Raw genomic sequence first — 17,203 nt, forward strand, 5'->3', positions numbered from 1 at the left:
AACAAAATTTATATACACACAACAACAAGGTTGTAAGTTTCATAACACTAAAAGCTTTTCACCCATTTTCATCAGTAGGTACATGGGAATGAGCAAGAACGAAAACGAAGCCAGAATTTACGTAAGGCAGTTCCGTAAAAAGTCTGCATTCTCACGACCACGGATGATCCGGCCTTTGCACTTTAAAACATAATTCAGGTCCTGAATTAGTCGGTGGTCCAGTCGCCGTTTAAAATATTTAAATAGAGAGGTAGGCGAACAAAATTTATATACACACAACAACAAGGTTGTAAGTTTCATAACACTAAAAGCTTTTCACCCATTTTCATCAGTAGGTACATGGGAATGAGCAAGAACGAAAACGAAGCCAGAATTTACGTAAGGCAGTTCCGTAAAAAGTCTGCATTCTCACGACCACGGATGATCCGGCCTTTGCACTTTAAAACATAATTCAGGTCCTGAATTAGTCGGTGGTCCAGTCGCCGTTTAAAATATTTAAATAGAGAGGTAGGCGAACAAAATTTATATACACACAACAACAAGGTTGTAAGTTTCATAACACTAAAAGCTTTTCACCCATTTTCATCAGTAGGTACATGGGAATGAGCAAGAACGAAAACGAAGCCAGAATTTACGTAAGGCAGTTCCGTAAAAAGTCTGCATTCTCACGACCACGGATGATCCGGCCTTTGCACTTTAAAACATAATTCAGGTCCTGAATTAGTCGGTGGTCCAGTCGCCGTTTAAAATATTTAAATAGAGAGGTAGGCGAATAAAATTTATATACACACAACAACAAGGTTGTAAGTTTCATAACACTAAAAGCTTTTCACCCATTTTCATCAGTAGGTACATGGGAATGAGCAAGAACAAAAACGAAGCCAGAATTTACGTAAGGCAGCTCCGTAAAAAGTCTGCATTCTCACGACCACGGATGATCCGGCCTTTGCACTTTAAAACATAATTCAGGTCCTGAATTAGTCGGTGGTCCAGTCGCCGTTTAAAATATTTAAATAGAGAGGTAGGCGAACAAAATTTATATACACACAACAACAAGGTTGTAAGTTTCATAACACTAAAAGCTTTTCACCCATTTTCATCAGTAGGTACATGGGAATGAGCAAGAACGAAAACGAAGCCAGAATTTACGTAAGGCAGTTCCGTAAAAAGTCTGCATTCTCACGACCACGGATGATCCGGCCTTTGCACTTTAAAACATAATTCAGGTCCTGAATTAGTCGGTGGTCCAGTCGCCGTTTAAAATATTTAAATAGAGAGGTAGGCGAACAAAATTTATATACACACAACAACAAGGTTGTAAGTTTCATAACACTAAAAGCTTTTCACCCATTTTCATCAGTAGGTACATGGGAATGCGCAAGAACGAAAACGAAGCCAGAATTTACGTAAGGCAGTTCCGTAAAAAGTCTGCATTCTCACGACCACGGATGATCCGGCCTTTGCACTTTAAAACATAATTCAGGTCCTGAATTAGTCGGTGGTCCAGTCGCCGTTTAAAATATTTAAATAGAGAGGTAGGCGAACAAAATTTATATACACACAACAACAAGGTTGTAAGTTTCATAACACTAAAAGCTTTTCACCCATTTTCATCAGTAGGTACATGGGAATGAGCAAGAACGAAAACGAAGCCAGAATTTACGTAAGGCAGTTCCGTAAAAAGTCTGCATTCTCACGACCACGGATGATCCGGCCTTTGCACTTTAAAACATAATTCAGGTCCTGAATTAGTCGGTGGTCCAGTCGCCGTTTAAAATATTTAAATAGAGAGGTAGGCGAACAAAATTTATATACACACAACAACAAGGTTGTAAGTTTCATAACACTAAAAGCTTTTCACCCATTTTCATCAGTAGGTACATGGGAATGAGCAAGAACGAAAACGAAGCCAGAATTTACGTAAGGCAGTTCCGTAAAAAGTCTGCATTCTCACGACCACGGATGATCCGGCCTTTGCACTTTAAAACATAATTCAGGTCCTGAATTAGTCGGTGGTCCAGTCGCCGTTTAAAATATTTAAATAGAGAGGTAGGCGAACAAAATTTATATACACACAACAACAAGGTTGTAAGTTTCATAACACTAAAAGCTTTTCACCCATTTTCATCAGTAGGTACATGTACCTACTGATGAAAATGGGTGTAAAGCTTTTAGTGTTATGAAACTTACAACCTTGTTGTTGTGTGTAAATATATATATATATATATATATATACACACAACAACAAGGTTGTCAATTTCATAATACTAAAAGCTTTTCACCCATTTTCATCAGTAGTTACATGGGAATGAGCAAGAACGAAAACGAAGCCAGAATTTATACTGGGGGTAGAGAATCAGCAAGAATATTCTTACGCGCCTCAAGTTCACACTACACTACCATAAGAATGTATGGAGCAGTGGAAAAATGCGGGAAACAACACATGAGGGGAATGCAGTACCAGAACAAATACGTGATAAAGTTGTCAGTCCGGTTGCAGCTTGAACAGCCGTAGCACCTTGATGTGCTTCTTTTGTCGACACAGCTCTGGCCTCAAACTGCGAATGTACAGCGCCTCCAGTGTGAATCTGTGCGCGCTGTTCCGGGCTGGTGTGATCACACTGAAGCTGCTGTTGCGTTCCTGCGGGATGCATTCAGGTTGCGCCTGCAAATGCTTTGTGATGGCGCTATCACTTGTTGCCACACGTTTGTCAGGCGGCTTCTTGTACAGCTTGTCTGGGATATGCTGCTTGATCCTTTCCGAGAATCGCTGACATGTCTCACCAACGTACGTCCGCTCACAGCGACACGCATACTTATAAATAAAATTACTGTTTTCAAGAGTTGGTGAAACATCCTTCGCGATAGACCTGAATGCGGGTCTGGTTGTATAAATTACAATGGGGGATACTGTAGGATAGCAGTTCAAAATTGCAGCTTTAATCTTTTTGCGGAAGGCAATGCAATTTTGCCCTTTCCACGGCAATTTTGTGATAATACGCGTTGCAGATTCAAGTTGAGCAGAAGCTGTATCTGGGCTAGGTTCAAGTACGCTCGTCATGACTCGCTTGAGTACTTTGAGTGGGTAACCGTTAGAACACAGAATATCCTCTAGCTTAGCAATTTCAGCTGATAATAGTGATGGTGAGCAGATGTTTTTAGCTCTGAAAGTTAATGATCTGATCAAATTGATTTTGTTTCTAGTGTCACAAAACGAGTCCCAGCGGGTGTAAAGACCTGTGAACGTCGGCTTTCTATATACTGTGGTGAGCAATTCTGTGGAAGAATGCTTAATCAATACATCAAGAAACGGCAATTCTCCATTATTCTCCTCCTCCATTGTAAACTGGAGAGCTGGGTGAAGATTATTTAAACGCTCAGAGAATTCCAATGCCAGTTTCCGGTTGTGAAATGCTGCGAATGTGTCATCCACATAACGCCTATAGAATTGGGGCCAATGACTGTCTGGAATTGTGTTCTCAAAATATCCAACAAAGATATTGGCTAGCACGGGGCCCAAGGGTGAACCCATGGCTACTCCGTCCCTCTGTGCGTACATATTGCCATTGAAACTGAACTGCACGTCTGATGTGGCTTTGAAAAGCAGCTTCTTGAAAAGATCTTGGGGTATTTGCGGGGCTGATATTTCATCATCATGGTATAGCGACTGTATGCAGATATCTATTGTTTCCTTGAGAGGCACGTTTGTAAAGAGGCTGACGACATCGAAAGAGCACAGGAACAGTGATCCAGAGTTCTCTGCCTGCTGCTGGCCAAATTCCTTTACGTCATCCACGAACTCGAAAGTATCCTTAGTTGCGTGGGCGGAATATTTAATCAGGACTGGCTTTAGTAATTCAGCTAGCCACTTGGCCATTTCGTGTTGGGGAGCATTGATCATGGACAGGATTGGTCTAAGTGGCACGTCTTTCTTATGTATTTTTGGTACGCCATAGAGCACAGGTCGGCACGAGCCAACGGGTCGGATCCGGTCGTAATCTATATTGAGTATTTTTCCCGCCTTTTTGTATCGCAATAGGTATGCCTGCAAGGCGCGTTCATCCAGGTAAGTGCGGTCATGCGTTTCCGTCAGTAAAGCAGATAAAACCGATTATCCCCTCAACGACAAGCATATGGCAGCCATCAGGAAAATAAAGAACGACAAAGATATAATAATCAGCAGGCCGGACAAAGGGAATGGAGTGGTGATAATGCAGCGAAGTGATTACAATGACAAGATGAATGCTATTCTGGCTGATGCATCGAAGTTTCAACTCTTGGGACCGACGGAAACGCATGACCGCACTTACCTGGATGAACGCGCCTTGCAGGCATACCTATTGCGATACAAAAAGGCGGGAAAAATACTCAATATAGATTACGACCGGATCCGACCCGTTGGCTCGTGCCGACCTGTGCTCTATGGCGTACCAAAAATACATAAGAAAGACGTGCCACTTAGACCAATCCTGTCCATGATCAATGCTCCCCAACACGAAATGGCCAAGTGGCTAGCTGAATTACTAAAGCCAGTCCTGATTAAATATTCCGCCCACGCAACTAAGGATACTTTCGAGTTCGTGGATGACGTAAAGGAATTTGGCCAGCAGCAGGCAGAGAACTCTGGATCACTGTTCCTGTGCTCTTTCGATGTCGTCAGCCTCTTTACAAACGTGCCTCTCAAGGAAACAATAGATATCTGCATACAGTCGCTATACCATGATGATGAAATATCAGCCCCGCAAATACCCCAAGATCTTTTCAAGAAGCTGCTTTTCAAAGCCACATCAGACGTGCAGTTCAGTTTCAATGGCAATATGTACGCACAGAGGGACGGAGTAGCCATGGGTTCACCCTTGGGCCCCGTGCTAGCCAATATCTTTGTTGGATATTTTGAGAACACAATTCCAGACAGTCATTGGCCCCAATTCTATAGGCGTTATGTGGATGACACATTCGCAGCATTTCACAACCGGAAACTGGCATTGGAATTCTCTGAGCGTTTAAATAATCTTCACCCAGCTCTCCAGTTTACAATGGAGGAGGAGAATAATGGAGAATTGCCGTTTCTTGATGTATTGATTAAGCATTCTTCCACAGAATTGCTCACCACAGTATATAGAAAGCCGACGTTCACAGGTCTTTACACCCGCTGGGACTCGTTTTGTGACACTAGAAACAAAATCAATTTGATCAGATCATTAACTTTCAGAGCTAAAAACATCTGCTCACCATCACTATTATCAGCTGAAATTGCTAAGCTAGAGGATATTCTGTGTTCTAACGGTTACCCACTCAAAGTACTCAAGCGAGTCATGACGAGCGTTCTTGAACCTAGCCCAGATACAGCTTCTGCTCAACTTGAATCTGCAACGCGTATTATCACAAAATTGCCGTGGAAAGGGCAAAATTGCATTGCCTTCCGCAAAAAGATTAAAGCTGCAATTTTGAACTGCTATCCTACAGTATCCCCCATTGTAATTTATACAACCAGACCCGCATTCAGGTCTATCGCGAAGGATGTTTCACCAACTCTTGAAAACAGTAATTTTATTTATAAGTATGCGTGTCGCTGTGAGCGGACGTACGTTGGTGAGACATGTCAGCGATTCTCGGAAAGGATCAAGCAGCATATCCCAGACAAGCTGTACAAGAAGCCGCCTGACAAACGTGTGGCAACAAGTGATAGCGCCATCACAAAGCATTTGCAGGCGCAACCTGAATGCATCCCGCAGGAACGCAACAGCAGCTTCAGTGTGATCACACCAGCCCGGAACAGCGCGCACAGATTCACACTGGAGGCGCTGTACATTCGCAGTTTGAGGCCAGAGCTGTGTCGACAAAAGAAGCACATCAAGGTGCTACGGCTGTTCAAGCTGCAACCGGACTGACAACTTTATCACGTATTTGTTCTGGTACTGCATTCCCCTCATGTGTTGTTTCCCGCATTTTTCCACTGCTCCATACATTCTTATGGTAGTGTAGTGTGAACTTGAGGCGCGTAAGAATATTCTTGCTGATTCTCTACCCCCAGTATAAATTCTGGCTTCGTTTTCGTTCTTGCTCATTCCCATGTAACTACTGATGAAAATGGGTGAAAAGCTTTTAGTATTATGAAATTGACAACCTTGTTGTTGTGTGTATATAAATTTTGTTCGCCTACATCTCTATATATATATATATATATATATAGACAATAGAAGTATTTCTTGCGTCGGCAAAAAGTGCTCAATGTCCTAAGACAGAGCGGGGTTATACACTCAGACACAAAGGATCTCCAAGTTTCTCAGTGTTGCTACTCTGAGTTTCGTGCAAAAGCACTCTTCAGGCAACCCTGAAGAGTGCTTTTGCACGAAACTCAGAGTAGCAACACTGAGAAACTTGGAGATCCTTTGTGTCTGAGTGTATATATATATATATATATGAGTTGGGGTGATCCCGTCCGTTGCGAATAGTGCTCAATAGTACGGGGTACTAGAGCCAATGCACACTGCACGATCAGGTCCTCACCAGAGATACATCATCGTTCTTTGCAACTCTGAGTTTCATGAAATGAATCAATCATCAGGCAATAGAAACAAACTGATACAGGGCAACTAGATCACTACAGGTTATATACCCAGTCACACAGCAAGCGCGAAAGAAGGCACTAAGTTAGGGCAGGGCATAGATTAACGGCCGGACATCGGACATTTTCCGGCCATTTTCGGCCACTGACTGGACGTTTTCAATTTCACCGAACATAGTGTCCGGTCAAAAAAGTAAAAAAAAAGAGCAGCGACCTTTCGACCTTTTTATGCAGAGTTGGGCTTTCTTCGGAGCTTCGTGCCAAATGCCACTTGCATGTCGTACAACTAACACGTTTACCGTCGTCTCAGGTGTAGACTTCACTATATTATTTACTTGATCCGCCTGTAGCAACGCATTGTTGCTACAGTCAATTCAGATACGTCCACATAATGAGTCATTGTGAATATACTTCAGTACTACTACGAAAAAAAAGAAGAAACACCCTGAAAATGTGTTGTGGAAAATGTCCGGGCATGTCCGGACAGATTTCAAAACGGAAGGACATTTGTCCGGGGCTAAATGAAATCCTTAAGCTATGCCCTGTAGGGGTGAGAATATTCCGTGCTAAAAAAGCAGGCTTCAGGTGGCAATGTTTAGGGCTCTGTACTTGTACTGTGTGCATGTGTTGGATATGGTGTTGGGTATGGTGTATGAATTGGCAGAGTGTGCAGGCTGTTCACGCGATGCTCATACGTAGGCAGGGCGTTGCATTTGGCGTATTGGTCATTCTAGGTGACTCCTTGGAAGTTCACGAGTCGGAACTTGTTTGCGTGCCTGCACTTTGCGACGACTTCGCTCCTCTTGTTCAGTGCCAGGGTCTTATCAGCAATTAGGATTCTGGCCTTTTCAGTTGTGCAGAGTTTGCATCTTTTTGTTGCAGGGTTGTAGGAGCTGGTCCTGTCTTTTATCTGCCAGGTAAGGTGGTACTCTTCCTTGTTTTCCTTCTTCTGCCACAGGTGTTCCGACAGTGCGGTCTTTTTTCGGTGTTTCTCGTGTCGGAAAGACATAGTGTGATTGTTGTACCGGAGCTTGAATGTTGTGTCTGCCGAGCCGATGTACACCTTTTGTTCCTCCTGGCAGGCTACGGTGGCTTCATAGACGATTTGTGTGGCTTGGCAGTGGCCATCCAGCGGACATTCCGTTTTTTTCCTGCAGTTACATGGTTTTTCTGGGCTTTTTTCCGTGAGGTGTTGTTTGTTGCGGCTGCTGATTTTGGCTGCGACGTTGGGGAGGCAGGAGTAGCTAACTTTGACGTTGTTGTGATTGAGCCGAAACGTGAAAACGAACGTCGCCGCCGGATTCCTGAGGCTCATTGACCGGCATTTCAGAAACAGCGAGCTAAAAAAGATATTCAATCACAACAACGTCAAAGTTAGCTACTCCTGCCTCCCCAACGTCGCAGCCAAAATCAGCAGCCACAACAAACAACACCTCACGGAAAAAAGCCCAGAAAAAACCATGTAACTGCAGGAAAAAAACGGAATGTCCGCTGGATGGCCACTGCCAAGCCACACAAATCGTCTATGAAGCCACCGTAGCCTGCCAGGAGGAACAAAAGGTGTACATCGGCTCGGCAGACACAACATTCAAGCTCCGGTACAACAATCACACTATGTCTTTCCGACACGAGAAACACCGAAAAAAGACCGCACTGTCGGAACACCTGTGGCAGAAGAAGGAAAACAAGGAAGAGTACCACCTTACCTGGCAGATAAAAGACAGGACCAGCTCCTACAACCCTGCAACAAAAAGATGCAAACTCTGCACAACTGAAAAGGCCAGAATCCTAATTGCTGATAAGACCCTGGCACTGAACAAGAGGAGCGAAGTCGTCGCAAAGTGCAGGCACGCAAACAAGTTCCGACTCGTGAACTTCCAAGGAGTCACCTAGAATGACCAATACGCCAAATGCAACGCCCTGCCTACGTATGAGCATCGCGTGAACAGCCTGCACACTCTGCCAATTCATACACCATACCCAACACCATATCCAACACATGCACACAGTACAAGTACAGAGCCCTAAACATTGCCACCTGAAGCCTGCTTTTTTAGCACGGAATATTCTCACCCCTAACTTAGTGCCTTCTTTCGCGCTTGCTGTGTGACTGGGTATATAACCTGTAGTGATCTAGTTGCCCTGTATCAGTTTGTTTCTATTGCCTGATGATTGATTCATTTCCTGAAACTCAGAGTTGCAAAGAACGATGATGTATCTCTGGTGAGGACCTGATCGTGCAGTATATATATATATATATACTCGTGCAGTATATATATATATATATATATATACTCAATCATATATATATATGTAGTGCGTTGAGGTCGTGTGACTCATGTCCTTTGACCTCCTCTCCAACAAACATTAGCCATTAGGAAGATTGTTACTAGTAAAATACTACACTACAACGTACAGTTGTGGCTAGTTCCACCTAGCAGAGCTGTATTTCCAACATCTCACCAATTTGAAGCCAATATGCCAACAATTCTTTTAGCCGATTTTCCAATATACTGTAAATATACAAATTTTCGGCAGCTATTTAATTTCGGCTATATTCGGCACCGACCCAAAACGCCTAAATTAAAACGCCGATGAAATTTTTCACAGCATCTGTCGCACTATACCATGCCCTCTACCCCACGCCGAAAATAAATCGCCGCCAAAATGTCAAAAATCGTGAAGTGCCGAAATTTTGTATATTTACAGTACTGTATTCCAATTTTGTGCAAGTTTTGCGTAGCTAAAGTATGTTAACGCGGTGACGTAATGTTTTCACTGTATGCTGATGTCTATCACGCGCGTGTTCGCGCCAGCTCACGGATGCGCCGTTGTGCGCATGCGCAAACTCTCCCAGCAGCTCGCTTTGCATACGTACACCCTTCAGCAGCCTTCGTGCCTGGCTCTCTTTGTTAGTTGCATTGGCTCGCATGACTCTTGCTCCGTGTTTTCAAACTCCGGAGTTCTTCAGTTCTGTTCAGACTTCCTTGTACAAGGTGACATCGTCGTTTCGGTCTCTTGTTGCCTAGTTGTGGTGTCCAGTCCCTGGGCGGGCTGGAATTCTGAGTGCTGTATCCGCGGAGTGGTTTACTCAAATTTTCTCAAATTTTCCCACGCTGAGGCAAGAGATGTCGCGCAGGTCCGCCAGGTCATCTTCTAGCCCCTACGCTAGAGCAACATCCTCCCCTGCTCCTGGAACCGCCCAGGCCAGAGCCCCGGCCCAGAACCTCGCGCCGCCTCGTGCTCCTCGTGCTTCGGCTCTACCTGGCCAAGTGCCTCCGTCTCAGTCAATGCCGGCCGGCCACCCACCCCAGCCCACGCTGGCGAGCCAGATCTCCGCCGCCGTGGCTGTTGCTATTCAGCCTCTGGCCGACAAGGTTACCCTGCTGGAGCAGGCTGGCGCAGCCCAACTCGCCGGCCCAGGAACTGGCGTAAACTCGGGACTCGCTCATGTTCCGACGTTCAGCGGGGCCTCGCTTTGTGCTGCCGGATCAATCGCCACTGCAGCGCCGGTTTTACCAGTATCAGTACCGGCTGCCAGCCACCCGACACAACAGTGGCCGTCATCTGGAGACCTCCCCGTGGTGCCGCCTCGCCTTCGAGACCGGATTGTGCGAGGTGAGTTCACAGAATTAAGCGATTTGCTGCCTGAATCCCTGGGCTTCGAGGGGGATCATGATGTGATGCAACTCGACGTGGGCGCGGGCCGATCTGTGCAGCTCGTCCCCAAATCTTCCCACCGGCAACCCGCCAAACGACACATCTATGATCTTGCCACATGGGTGGAAGCGTTCACCACATACTCGAGGGTGCTGGCCGACGCCTCACCACAGCTGGCAGGTGATCTCTGGGCGTATCAGGCCATCATTGTCGATGCCAACGTCCGGTTCCACAATGATGCCTGGCTGTCCTACGACCGCAAATTCCGTATGGCCACGGCGTCCCTCCCTCACCGCTATTCCTGGTCCGTCATTGACCCAAACCTGTGGCAGTCTTGTCTCACGGGCCGTGGGCGGCCTCCGTGCCAGCGTTGCTCCATGGTCCATTCAAGTCAGCCCAGCAGCTGCCCCTTTCGTGGGGGGCTCCCAGCCCCAACAGCGCCTACGGGGAGCCAGTTCTCGCACCAGCCTGGCTTTGACGGCAAAGCCATCTGTCGTAATTTCAACTTCGGCAGCTGCTTGCTCTCCCCCTGCTCCAGAGCACACGTCTGCATCCAGTGCCGCGGACGTCACCCCGCACGCCAATGCTCCAAGTCTGGTGACTCAACCAAGAAATAACTCTCACCCCAGTGGTGACGCTGCTTTACAGGTGCCCACTAGCACGCCTGTTCATGTTCAGCGCTTTATCAATCTTCCCTCTCCTCATCCAAATGCAGTATTTCGCTCTTATGGTTCACAAGGCATGCAGTATGGCTTTCGTATTGGCAGCTTTCGCCCCATTGCATCTTCTGTTATGTCTCCTAATCACTCTTCGGCTTGTGCTTGCCCTGCTGAGGTTACTACTCATCTGCTTAACTGTTGTGACCGCGGAGAAACTGCGGGCCCATTTGCATCTCCGCCATTCCCTCACATGCATATTTCTGGTTTGGGTGCTATCCCGAAGTCTGATGGCAAACTGCGTATCATCCACGACCTCTCGCCCCCTGCCGGCTCGAGTGTGAATGACGGTATATCTCGGGATGAATTCAGCCTGCAGTACGAAACTGTCGATACAGCTATCTCTCTGATCATGCAGGCAGGGTGTGTCGCTCTTTTGACGAAGGTCGACAGGAATGCATTCCGTCTCTGTCCTGTTGCCCCCTGTGACTGGCCTTTTCTGGGCATCTTCTGGCAGGGACAATTCTATCATGACAAAGTGCTACCATTTGGATTGCGTTCTGCACCATACATATTCGATAAATTCGCCACAGCAGTCCAGTTTATTCTCGAGGATGCATGCCACCTAAGCCAATTACTCCCCTACCTGGACGACTTTCTGAACGTTAGTCCGCCCCACCTGCCCGTTGCGGAACATCATCGCTCACATATCTTAGACATGCTCCGCTATTTGCAGATACCGGTGGCCTCTGAGAAAGTCGAAGGCCCATCCACATGTCTCACCTTTCTCGGCCTGGAGCTGGATTCGCTGACGTTTGAGATCCGGTTACCGTCCGCCAAACATGGGGCGTATCTCGGCAAAGTCAACGGCCTCCTTCAATCAGGCATGGCGTCCCGGCGCGAACTCGCCTCCGTGTTGGGCAATCTCTCGTTCGCGGCCCGGGCTATTCCTGTCGGTCGTACCTTCCTGAGGCGCCTGTACGACCTTGACCGTGCAACAAGCAACCTTCCAAAGCACAAGGTTCTCTCTGGCAATAGCACCGTCATCCAGGAGGACATACTCAGCTTCAGAGCGGCGGTACCTGGATTTCTGTCAGCAGCATGGCGTTGTGGCCCTGCCTGGAAGCGACGTTCCACTGTGCTACTACGCAGCCCTCCTCATGCGCACACTGCGGCCGGCCTCGGTTCGCACATATATGTCAGCCATCTGGAACTTACACGTCGAAATGGGCCTCGAGTACCCGAATCAGCCGACGTCCCTGCTGTCACGAGTGTTAAGAGGCATAGCCCGTTCGTCGGGACCTGGCCGCCCTCGTTTGCCTATCACAACACCCATCCTCCGGCAACTCTGCCAACGCCTCCAAGTTTCCTCCATGCGGCACTCAGTTGACCAGGCAATGCTGCAGTGCGCCTTCACCCTGGCCTTTTATGGCTTCCTGCGCTGTGGTGTGAGCTCACCTCGTTGACGTTTGGCAACGTGGCCCTGGACCAACAATCATTTCGTATCACCATCACGCTGCTGCAATCAAAGACGGACCCGGACGGTAGGGGCACGGTAGTCCACGTGGGCGGCTGTACCGATGTCATCAGCTGCCCTGTTACGGCGATGGTGCGGTACCTGACGGCAGTGTCGGCAGAGTCCCAATCTCCTAGAGATCAGCTGCTCGTCTACCACAATGGCCAGCCTCTGACACGAGCGGACGTCACGAGGGAGGTGCGGACCCTCCTACCGCTTTGTGGGATTACAGATCCGTCCAGCTATGCCAGCCACTCATTCCGGATCGGAGCAGCCACGTCTGCAGCTATCGCAGGCGTACCAGAGCACGTGATCCGCCATATGGGGCGATGGCGCAGCGACGCCGTGCTGCGCTATATCTGTGTTGAGCCATCCGAGGTGCGGCTAGTATCAGAGAAGCTAGCCACAGTGAGTGACTGACCAGTAGCGCTGCACCTTGACGAATGTCTCCTCCGGTATACATACCAACTCTCAGTACCGCTATCGGTACCTAGATTTCTTGACTGCTAGCAGCTCCTGCTATACTCCTCGTTCAATGCTCGCGTTATTTCTGAGCACTGACTTATTTGGTTGGCCCACCAGTGTAACTAGCTTGGGCACTGAACTCTCAGTAGCTGGCAGCATTCTCTCTACTCTCCCGAATCACTCTATTCGGTTACTGCCCTTGGCAGGTCAGCCGCCATTTCGGTCTCACTCCGAATCACTCTATTCGGTTACTGCCCTTGGCAGGTCAGCCGCCATTTCGGTCTCACTCTCGGTCCCCGCCTCTGTCGGGTCGGCCGCCTCCATGGTTACACACTGCCAGCTCCTTCGCCCAGTTACCCTGTGGTGCCAACCAACTACTGCTGTGTCTGTGTGTGGGTCGTGTATGCCTCCGCGTACGGAGCATGCGTTAATGCAAGTTTTGCGTAGCTAAAGTATGTTAACGCGGTGACGTAATGTTTTCACTGTATGCTGATGTCTATCACGCGCGTGTTCGCGCCAGCTCACGGATGCGCCGTTGTGCGCATGCGCAAACTCTCCCAGCAGCTCGCTTTGCATACGTACACCCTTCAGCAGCCTTCGTGCCTGGCTCTCTTTGTTAGTTGCATTGGCTCGCATGACTCTTGCTCCGTGTTTTCACCCACCCACCCACACCGACTTCATTGTGTTACAATTCTCATTCTGTAGCACCCCGCTTATACTACTAACCTCATTCGTCTTCCAAACTCACAGTCTGCTAAACAAAAACAAGCAGGGATTGGGCACTGAACTCTCAGTAGCTGGCAGCATTCTCTCTACTCTCCCGAATCACTCTATTCGGTTACTGCCCTTGGCAGGTCAGCCGCCATTTCGGTCTCACTCCGAATCACTCTATTCGGTTACTGCCCTTGGCAGGTCAGCCGCCATTTCGGTCTCACTCTCGGTCCCCGCCTCTGTCGGGTCGGCCGCCTCCATGGTTACACACTGCCAGCTCCTTCGCCCAGTTACCCTGTGGTGCCAACCAACTACTGCTGTGTCTGTGTGTGGGTCGTGTATGCCTCCGCGTACGGAGCATGCGTTAACAGCCGATTTGCGAACAATCAGCTGATTTTGCAGCCATGTCTGATGTATTTTTGAGCCGAGCGAAAAGTCGAATAGGCGAAAAAACGGGCCGATTTGGGGAAAGCCTAGCCAGGGTCCGTAGGACTCCGTATGAGCCACCGCGCTGACGTGAATATGGTGGCCTGAGCCCCGGCTTCCTTTAGTCCATTCATCAAAGATGATCTCTAATCTGATTCTGGTGAGCTCCCGTACTAAATACGGGAACTTGATTTTGTTGATTCTGTTGCTTTTATAGCACACCTTGCAGTGCCGCGAAATTTGAAATAAAAATGAGTAAAAAAGGCACCTCAACTGGGGTTTGAACTCCACAGTCATACTGTGCAGTGCTGTTGCAAGTGGAGTGAAACGGTCTGGGCTTGCATGGTTTAGGGTACCGGTTAGGGCTGAAACGATCATTCAATAACTCCTAACAATCAACCAATATCATTAACGATCGATATATTGGTTTTATCGATTCTTGTCGGCTCTATCGAACACCAGTTTATAAAGAAATTCTATGATGCCTTTGCTACGCTAGAAATTTGTGGCAACGCACCTGTTGACATCTGTAGATATCTGGCTGGTTTTATCAGCATGAACTACTCAACTAGAGAATTTCATGTTGTTTCTTGAGCGAAGAATCTTGTCATCACCCTCTGGCAACTACTCTCATCTCCAACTTCTCCCACAAATAAACCGAAGAGACTTCTTCTCTCCCAATCTCTTTCAAAGCCACAAATCAATTTAACTGCGCTTGACAGTACATGATTGCACTCGTATTCCACTATCGGATGGAGTGCAAGGGCTAGAATACTGTCACTGATATGCATGCATAAAAAATCGTTAGTATTCGTTTTGAACACTAACGATTATCGATCGCACTCTTAACGATCAATATGCGAGTTATCGGTATAATTGTTTCAGTCCTAGTACCGGTACATGCCGTTTTCCCTAATCCAGTGCTGTTTGGGGCAAAACCTGGTCGAAACTTCCTATTCTTGCTTTTTGGAGAGATATAGATGTGCTTCGGAAAACCTGATACCGGTTGTTGTTACTGTTGTTGGAAGAAGAGTCGACGTGGAGAAAGCAATTAATTTTTATAAGTGCAATGAAGAAAATGAGAGATGCAGCCATGCAGATATGATGTTCTTTTCGAATCATGTGACCTTACGGTCAGTTCTGGCACTGTTCACTGAAGAGTGGAACGTGAAAAATAGATTTTGAATAATAAAATTCTTTAAAAAATCTTTAACTCTTTTTTGTCCGGGCCATGTCTGCATCTATCATTTTCTTTATTGCACTCATAAAATTCTTGGAAGAGGAAGAGCATTCCATAGGGGATTGCAAAAAAATCTGATAAACTCAAACGGTTCGACCCATTTTATACGTATATGTACATGTATATGGCCAAAACGGCAAGAATATCATCATTCTTTTTATCAAGAGTACGAGAGTACATTGTACACGTAACCAGGACCATGGGTCGGCATTGGCAGATAATGCTCGAAAAGGTGGTAGATTCTGCTCGAAAAGCAGTTAAATTGGCAGAATCATACAAACCTTAAGGCGGGCAATTCCTCGAATCCTGCTCCATTTCTTTATCCACATACCAAACATGCATGAAACTTACCAGAAAAAGTACCGAATTCTGCCAATTTTTCTGCCGGAATTATCCGCATATGCCTAGCCATGGGGTTACGACTCTTGTCTTCATGAATGGACAGCAGCCAGGAGTACCGAGTCCCTGTTGGACAGTGTAGCAAGTGATAGGACTATAGGAGTGAGCGGATTATTCCCGGAATATTTTGGGAATACTATATTGTTTCGCAATCTATACCTTCGCATGCAAAGATGCAAATCCACACAATCAAGTAGACACTTCCTTCTATCAAAAGTTCTCAAACGTTTTTCATCGCGTCCAAACTGGGAATTTTAGGGGAATTATGGAAGAAAAGGAGAAGGACAAAAATGCTAATTCGTACGAGTTATAACTAACTGTCCACCAACAGTGGACAACAGTTTTCCTTTTCTTCCATAATTAAATTGACTCACCATCCTATTTCAACTTAGGAGAATTCTATCGATTTCTTTGCCAGATCCATTTTAACATCTTCAGAAGAATTATGGGGGAATTCTGTTGACCTGCCAGAGAACAAGCACGCATCCATGGACGCACGCACATATCATGCATCTGATGAGCAGTACTCGCTTGGACAACACCCGCGTGCGGCCTGAGTGCAGCAATACTACAAATCAGTGATCACGTGCCTGGCCGTCCCTTTTGCATGCTAAAGTGCATGCGCAAGGCATGATTCGTGCTGGTTTGTTGGATGGATTTGCGGAATTCTGGAGAATTTTTTCAATGTTTTGGAGAATACTATCGAATTTCCACGGGAAATGCCCAAAAACATAATAATTATCGGGTGCGTATGGGCATAATAATTATTATATTCCGCGCAGCCCTAGCGAGTGGTGCATGGTGAGTGACACCGGGGAGTCGTAAAATACCGTTTTTTTACTACTCCTTGAGTGACACACACACAGCAACAGCTCCCGGCCCGGCCCGGGGCCCTCCCCTGTCTTGCCCCACGTGCATCCAGCGGCATACAGCCACTACTGGCGTACTGCCACTAGCAAATAAATGGACCCTACAGTCCATTTCAAAACTATAGACGCGTACCTAGGCAAAAACCGTTATGCCAGCATCTATACCACATAAAATCTGTGATCACTTTGTGCATAATTTTTTTCCAAATTGGGCGTCTGTTATCCAATCCTTTAGAAACTATAATTATGAGAGTAATTGTGGAGCGATCCTGAGCAATATTCCGAAAACTTTTCTCAAAAAGTTCCAGCCAAATTTGAAATATTTCAAAAACCCTACGCGTCTATAGTTTTGAAATGCACTGTAAACAGTGCACAAAGCTAGTGCGTATCACTACAAAAAAACCGTACATCTATGATCTACACTACACTACTAAGTACTAGACTACAGAGACAGCAGCATGCAGTACAAACGAGTAGACGTCAGTGCGTCTGAATGCGAGCTTTGGCCATAGACTGCTCTGCATGGATCTGGAGCCAGTGCTTGACTCCTTTGAGTTTGAACGTCGTTACTTTGACTTTGAGTGACTTGACCTTCTGTTTGATGTTTTATTCACGCGAACTACTTACCTGGGTCAGTGGGTGTTACGGTTTGCCGAGGAACACGAGTCTGGAGACGGCTGGAGAGATTAAGAC

This window comes from Sycon ciliatum, chromosome 7 (assembly GCF_964019385.1).
Source record: "Sycon ciliatum chromosome 7, ocSycCili1.1, whole genome shotgun sequence".
Lineage (NCBI taxonomy): Eukaryota > Metazoa > Porifera > Calcarea > Leucosolenida > Sycettidae > Sycon > Sycon ciliatum.